This window comes from Tribolium castaneum, chromosome 9 (genome assembly GCF_031307605.1).
Source record: "Tribolium castaneum strain GA2 chromosome 9, icTriCast1.1, whole genome shotgun sequence".
In the NCBI taxonomy this organism is placed as follows: Eukaryota; Metazoa; Arthropoda; class Insecta; order Coleoptera; family Tenebrionidae; genus Tribolium; species Tribolium castaneum.
In genome coordinates, this window is record NC_087402.1 from 11,555,963 (window position 1) to 11,564,730 (window position 8,768).

General features: G+C 31.2%; 1 long non-coding RNA gene across 3 annotated transcripts; it reads left to right on the forward strand.

The window, feature by feature from the left end:
* The first annotated feature begins 5,843 nt into the window (after window positions 1-5,843).
* On the forward strand, window positions 5,844-8,510 carry LOC135267098 (uncharacterized). Of its 3 annotated transcripts, none has more exons than XR_010335372.1 (5): window positions 5,844-5,950; window positions 6,091-7,598; window positions 7,666-7,724; window positions 7,778-8,276; window positions 8,329-8,510. It is a non-coding gene; the product is annotated as an uncharacterized LOC135267098 (long non-coding RNA). The 3 variants fall into 3 exon arrangements; XR_010335373.1 differs by having other exon boundaries at window positions 6,091-7,387; window positions 7,454-7,724; XR_010335371.1 differs by having other exon boundaries at window positions 6,091-7,724.
* Window positions 8,511-8,768: the final 258 nt, after the last annotated feature.

The window sequence follows — 8,768 nt, forward strand, 5'->3', positions numbered from 1 at the left end:
GTAATTTGAGTGTATTTATCTTCAGGGTTTTTAAAAAATATTAGTCTGTATAAACCAGGAGTACCAGGAAATGATTCATTATCTAAAATTAAATCACCATTTTGACTGATTATTAATTCATGTTTACCCATAAATAGTTTATTCTCTTTTGAATTATATCTAGGACCAAATGTCTGATCACTGGTTTTCTCTAAAACTGCTTCTATTGCATTTCTCGCAACTGGAGGATATTGTTCTAAAAATTCATCTAAAATATGTCTGCTATTAATTAAATCATCCATAGTGTCAGATTTGGTTTCTTCATCTTCTTCTTTTATTTCTGGTAATGACTCATATATTTCTTCTGGTTGTCGCAGTGATGTACTAGGTTCATATGTTTCTTCAACTGGTAGTTCAAGTTCTTGTTTAATCTTTTCTTTTTTTGGTAGTTTAAGAAATTGTTTCCTTTGCTTTTGAATATGATGTTTTGGTCTTTTGTGTTGTTTTTGTTGTTGTTGCTGTGGTGGTGGAGATTGCTTCTCCAATTTTATTGAAATTTCTTCTAAAGGATTTATAACAGGCTGAAAAAGCTTTTTAATTGACTCATCCGCTTCACTGCTGTTTAACTTTATGGCTTTATACTTCTTTCGAATTGAATCAGCTGCTTTTAATATATGTCTTTTAAGGTTTTGATCTGGTTTGGTACCCATCATTACCGCTTAATGTTATAAACTAACCGAACAAATCAGAATTATTGTTTATATAACTTCTTATTCGACTGCTATTATAACGGGTCTCAAACTGATATTAACCGATCTCAAACCGATCAGGAACTGCTTTTTAACAGACATTAACCGGTCTGAAACCGATATTAACCGGTCTCTATCCGATAATAACCGCTCTGGAACCGGTATTAACCAATATCACACCGATACTAACCGGTCTGAGACCGATATTAACCGGTCTCTAACCGGTATCTAACCGATACTAACCGCTTTGGAACCGGTATTAACCGATATCGCACCGATACTAACCGCTGTGAAACTGATATTAACCGGTCTGGAAACGTTCTCAAATAGATATCACTCTACACTTGAATAAAATGATCAAACCCTTTTCTATATCGACCCTTATTTAATTCATTATCTTTACATATAACCAAAAAACCATATTGGTTTTTCCAACATTCCTGACATATTTCACAGAATTGTTCGAATTTCATATCAGCACCAACATGATCTTCATATACATGTTTTAAATTTAACAGATCTTGTTTTAATATTACCAATAAATTTGCATTATCTCGAATTAAATGTTTCGGTATTTTTGTATATGTTTGACAGAGATAGAAACTATCAATATTTTTATGCCGGCCCATGCAAAAGTAATCCCTTATCTTAGCTTGATTACACATTATGACATCATCAAATATAAAAATAGAGTTATTTTTTGCATCTTTTGGATCTAGCACGTCTTCATTATGTTCATACTGGTTATATTCCATTCCTTTAATTTTTTGTAGCACATCACTAAGCAGTTTATACTTCGGTTGATATAATGATTTACAATAAATATACATGTTTTCAAATTTCAATCCGTTGGGATCAAACAATAAAGACAATAATATGTTAGTTTTTCCTCCACCAGAAGGTCCACAAATTATACAACGTATTGATTCGGGTAAAAGTGTACCATGTCGATGAGACATTTTATGTTTATTATCAACATTATTATAATCATGATTTATGATAGGTAATTGTAATTTTTGCTTTAACACTTTCATTTTCATACTAAATTAAAAACATTTATAAGAAGGTTTATATAGGGAAAAAAGTTCAGTTAAATGTTGTCTTTCAAAGGGGAAGGACTATTAAATACTGCAATCAATAAATTACCTTTTGAATTACATTTACCAGGATATCAATATTGCGGACCTGGTACAAAACTTAAGAAACGGTTAGAACGAGGTGATCCTGGAATAAACAAGCTTGACAGCTTTTGTAAAACGCACGATATAGCTTACGCTAATTCCAACGATTTAAAAGATAGACATCAAGCGGATCGAATTTTAGAAGATAGTGCATGGTCACGTGTTAAGTCTAAAGACGCTTCATTTGGTGAAAAAGCAAGTGCCTGGTTTGTAACTAACGCAATGAAAGTCAAAAGGAAATTAGGTATGGGAATCCAAAGGAAAAAATCGAAAAGGAAGACAAAGAAATCTAGAAAGAGGACACAGAAAAAACAACAACCTTTTCATAAAGCTCTTTTATCAAATTTAGAAAATAAGGGATATGATAATATAAAATCTGCATTATCAGCTGCTCGTATAGCAGTTAGAAAATCTGGAGGTCGTAAGCGTATAAAAATTCCTCGTATTATACCTATAAAAACAGGAGGATTTTTACCATTGTTACCATTAATTTTTGGAGGACTTAGTGCCTTAGGGGCTATGGGCGGAGGTGCTGCTGCTATAACTAAAGCTGTAAATGATGCTAAAGCAGCGAAACAGAAATTAGATGAGAATAAACGTCATAATAAAGTACTGGAAGATATCGCTATCGGGAAGGCGGGAAGTGGTTTATATCTTCGAAAGCAACCACGAGGTTATGGATTGTATTTACGTAAATTTCCAAAAAACTACCAATAAAACTGCCTAATAGGGCACTAACTGATAATGATTTAAGAAGATATGCTAAATTATTAAAACTACCCAAATTTAAAGGCGTTTTTATGAGAGATGAATTAATTCATATGAAACCTGATAAGACAGAATGTGCTATCATTAATTTGGACTCTAAAAAAGGATCCGGAACTCATTGGGTTTGTTATAGAAAAACAAATAAACAGGTTGATTATTTTGATAGTTATGGAAATCTAAAGCCACCTCTAGAATTAGTACGATACTTAGGAAATTGTAATATTTACTTTAATCATGATCGTTATCAATTTTTATCATATAATTGCGGACATTTATGTTTGATGTTTTTACATAATAAAAGATGAGATAATCATGTATTTTATTCAGTCATGTATAAGACATTCTCCCAAACAGGTGTTGAAAGTACGCTGTCTGAACACTATGAGCCACCCATTGACCTTGAAGAAAATTCGAATTATTCTATAGCTTTAATCGGTTTTTATACTAACAATAATATACCAAATATAGAAGAGGGTACAAATAAATTTTATTATTTTGCTCCGAACACTACTGAAGAAAAAGTGATAACATTTCCGAAAGGTGCTTATGAAATAGCTGCTATAGAAAAATATATACAAATTATTCTTAGTGGACGATCTGCAACTGATGCTCAAAAACAGAATACATTTTCATTGAAGGCTAACGAAAACACATTAAAGTGTGAGATATTTAGTATTTACGACATTAATTTCGCTCACGAAGATAGTATTGGTAAATTGTTAGGTTTTTCTAAAAGGAAACTTAAAGCAAGACAATTACATGAAAGTGATTTACCTGTTAACATAATTAAGGTTAATACAATACGTATCGAGTGTAATATTGTAAGAGGTTCTTTCTACAAAAACAAAGAATCTCATACTCTTTATGAAACTGCTTTAAGTGTTAGTCCAGCCGAACAGATTTTTGTGGAACCATTAAATCCTATTTATTTACCTATCATTAATAGATCCAATATACCTAACCTAACTATTGATATTGTTGATCAAGACCATTGTCCTATAGATTTTAACGGTCAAACAATCAATATTCGTCTTGCTCTGAAAAAAGAAGCATAAACATGGGTTTAGTGTTTCAAAATCAATATAAAAAATCATACAATCCATCAAATTATCAGTCAGTATCTTGTCATCAGTCGACATTATCACATCAGAGCGTGCAGATTCTTAAATCGTTAGGATATAATGTCCGCCAGCAAACTTCAGGTTTACAGTTCACCGGAAATAGACGACAGCATAAGTAAAGAGGAAGAACATACATATAGTCCGCAAGTAAGATCTTTCGATAACAATGATGAAATCGAAATTATAATTAATCAGAGAGATATTTGGATTTCTCTCTTTGAATCATTTATACAAGTGGACGGTGAGTTCATACCAGATCCGGTACCGGAAACTGGCGGTGGAAATGTAACCTTGACTAATAATGCAGCAGCATATTTATTTGAGAATGTAAGCTATGAATTGAATAATGTTGAGTTAGATAGTGTACGTGAAGTCGGAACAGTATCTACAATCAAAACTTTTCTATGTTATGGCAAAGATGAAGTAAGAGCATTAACTCTCGCTGGATGGAATGATCAAGAAAGTCAACAACTGAAGACATTTAATGAAACTGATAATACGTTTTCATTTAGAATCCCTTTATCTTATCTGTTAAATTTACCATTTGATTATCATCGGATAGTTAGCGGTCATCAAAAACTTCGATTAATACGAAGTCGTAACGATGCTAATTGTTTCATTTCTACCGGAACGAGAAAAGCGACACTTAAGATTAACAATATTGAATTAAAAGCAAAACATGTTTACCCAAATGATGAAATTAAATTAACTATATTAGAAGGGATCAACAAAGATCGTGTTATATCGTTACCGTTCAGAAAATGGGAAATTCATGAACTTCCATCAGTTCGACAAACTAATAACGACATCTGGAGAGTTAAAACATCTACTCAATTAGAAAGACCAAGATTTATTATCGTTTGCTTTCAAACAAACCGAAAAAATAATCCAAAGTCTGATGTTACTCTATTTGATCATTGTGATGTAAGAAGCGTACGTTTATGGTTGAATTCAAATGTTTATCCATATGAAACATGGAAACTACAATTTGCTAAAAATAAATATTTAGAAGCATATCAAGCTTACGTTGATTTTTATAAGGAATTTAATGGAAAAGATCGTGCTGAACCTATATTAAGCTATACAGATTATACAAAAAGACCGATATTTGTATTAGACTGTTCCAAGCAAAACGAAGCAATTCGAAGTTCCACCATTGATATCAGCTTAGAATTTGAAAGCGATAATAATTTCCCAGCCGATACAAGAGCTTATTGTATTATCATTCATGATAGAATAATGCAGTACTATCCGTTAACAGGAATAATTAGACAACTGATATAAGGATGAAAAAAAGTGTTACTATAAGTGATAGTGCTCCGGAAGTACATAATCTAATAGTTTGGTCATATGCTTATCAAGATGCTAGAAAAGGAAACTATTGGATACAATGCGCTGCAGACAGAGAAAGGTTTAAGTTTAGAATTAATCAAATGAAAAATATTTTAAAGGAGATCTTAAATTCTGCTCATCGTGAACAAATTTTTCAGTCTAGATTTAAGTGTTCAACATGAAGGTAGTAGTGATTGATGTTCAAGGATTTTATATACCTGAATTCATCGTTAAAGAATTAACAATATTTGATGGACATCGAACTGGTCACTATTTGTTTAAATCACCGGTGCCGTTTCGTCAACTAAGTGCAGATGTAAAAAAACAAGTGAAATATTTAGAATTAAATCATCATCTATTACGTTACAACAGTGGAAATATCGACTATGAAAATATTTATAACATACTAGAAGAAAATATTATCGATGATGTTATCGATATTATTTACGTAAAAGGAAGCGTTAAAGAGGATTTTTTAAGACAATTTTTCGATTCAAAGGACTTTTACCCTAGGATCATCAATTTGGAGGAAGCAAACTCTTGTCCAAAATTGCAACCACAACTTCCGTTATGTATGCATCATTACTTAAAAACTAAAATATGTATCTGTAGTCTTAATAATGTACGGTTTATTTATAATTATGTAATTCAGAATTTACCGAAATAAACGTTTAAAGTTTTAATCTCGTTTCCTTCTCCTACTTCATTAACCTGCCCTCTCCACTCTAGTTAAGATTACAAAAAGTATAAAGGGATCAACTTTTAGTGTGTGAAATAATTTTTATTGAAATATCAACAGTCAACACAACCATCATGTCTAGTAAGTAGAAATAATTTTTACATTATTTTATTTTAAATTTTTTCCGAATCAATTGTTTGAAATTTAATTACAACACTTCATCATCAGTCTTAATAAATTAATGTAATCTATTTATTAAATTTCTCTTTCTTTTGTTACAGAACATCCCGCAGGTTACTATGGGGACTATAACCCAGATTTGGTTGTTAACCACGCTGGGTTAACCGAAGAGGAGGTGGACCACCTCCTCACCCAAATTCCCGCGGGCACCTTCGAGTGGGTTTCCCTTATTAACATCTATCTGCGACTGGAACCGCCCCCATCCCTTGGAGGTTATTTTGATATTTTTACCGTGGGGCGCTTGACCGCCGCGATAGACACCGATGAGGAGCGGGGTATAATTGACATTTGGGTATGGGTACATTAAACCTCATACATGTTGGATCGTTTTATGATGTTCATAGCGTTTTTTATGATGTTCATAGCGTTAGGTTTGGCTTAAAAACTGCAATTAAAAATTTATTTAGGTGTATGACTTTTTTAGTTTAAGTATGTAGTTTGTTTTATGTATAATAAAAAATAATATTCATTCTGATTATTTTTGTTATCTTATTTCCTGTCTAACGTTTTTTTCTTGTAAATTTATGAATCAAAAATTTTATAAATATCCAGTTGTATTTGATTATTAATTTATCGTTACAATCATTTTCCCCAAAAAATTTATATCCAATAGTTTACAAACAATATATACATTTCTAATAGTTAAAACACATTTATACATCTTTTATAAAAAAAGTGGATTTGTTTAATTGAAATAGGTAAAAATTCATATCCAAAACCTTAATTAATTACTGGGCGGTTAACATTTTTTACCAAAAGATTTTGAAGAATTTACAACAATTTATCATAAACCCTCAACAGATGATATAGTAATTATTGTAAAAGCTGAAGTTTATATTTTTTTCATTATCTACTTTTAGATTTAAAACTAATTATCCGAAATCTATAAGCGAAGAATTTAAAATATCAAGTCCAATTTCGGCAGCGATAACAACTTACTCAGGTGGTATTTATCTTTTTCTCAGAGATAATACATATATTACATTATCTAGTTGCATCTCTGGATATAATGTTCCTGGTTTAACAAACGAATTATTTGAAGGTGTTCCTAATAAAATAACAAGGACATTTAGATATTTAAACGGAAAGCTGTACTTTTTTAATGAAAATAATTACTTTGAATATGATGAGTTTACTAAGAGTGTCATACAAGCGGGACCTAAAACTTTATCTATATTTAACATTAATTGTCCGCGAGAACCCATCTTAATTCAATTGAAAAAATTATCTTTTAAAAAGATTATTACACACAATGCAGTCCTGGTTGAAAATTTAACAGATTATACTCGTGAAGAAGATAGTTGGTGTAGTTGGTGTATTCATCAGTGTTTGTTTACAGTAAGTTTATATTACAACTTAATAAAACGTTCTTTCTAAACATCTAATTTAAACATCTAATTTCAGCTTCAGACCTACAAAAGTTGTGCCAAAAAGACGCATCGTAAGTTTATCGAAAATATTGACTTCGGCACAAGTTCTTCATCCACAAATTCTTCCGATTCAGACTACTGAATTCTTCTCTAAAACCAACATAAATAATCTTTTTTTGGTAAATTCTTTAATTTTTTAAATTTGTTTACCACATTTGATTGCTAAAAATGTGTTTAATTTTTTAGGAAAATTTTTATCAAATTTTTATCAAACAAAAAGTGCGTCACAAAATTCCTACGATAAGGTAAACCACAAAATTAGTATTAAATCATATTTTATTTCATTTTTATTTTTTAGGAAAGCGTGTTATCTGTTAACCGCAAAAATTGATTATAAAAGTTCCGTTTTTTACACATTTCACCAGTTTTATTAAAACTATCTTTGTGAGAAGTTGTATGTGCTCCGCTGTGTATTTTTGCATTTAAATTTCAAAGGATTCTGTAATGGCTGATCAACTATTAAATCTGAATAAAATTGCTGCCTGTGAATATACTGATACATATGTCAGTGCCAACGATTTGGAAGTGAACAAGAAATATAAAATCATCAATTTAACCAAGGCAAACACACAACATGGGGTTTTGATGGTAGCATATCTGGACAACGTCGGTAAAGTTTTTTTACCTAAACGACTAACAGCAGTTATGAATGATACCATAATTACGACACTAATGGAAGGACTCGGATCTTATTTGATTTATATGGGACGTAAGCAAGCTAATGGAAATCAGGAACATGATGCCCACATTTTTAATTTCGAACGTATTGTTCACGAAGATTAATGTAAAATTTTTTGGTAAGTGTCATGTTCACCTCTATTTAAAAAACTAATTTATGATTTTTTTCAGGTTTCCAAAATAGACAGCACTATCCACTCTACCTACCTGAGGTTCGACTCCCCATGGAAGGAACAACAACAACAACAACAACTTTTTTTGCATTATATTTTAAACAAATAACAAAATAAACTTGGTGCGCAACAGACAAGTTAGGCAAACAACATTACAAAAATAAAAAACTACATATACTAGGTTTTTTTTCCTTATCGATAAAATAATGACTTTCCTTTATTAGTTATTAGTGACAAGCGCGATGATTTTCTGATATTTTGCTTAACTCAATACAGCATGTATTGTATATATACTTCATGTATTCAAAATTGCACATTTCAAAAATCATATATTCAAAATTTCACAACCCCAAAAACCAAAAATTTCACAACCCCAAAAAGCTACTACTACTACTACTACTTGTTTTCTTGGTTGCATATTCGCAAACGGGCGGGGGG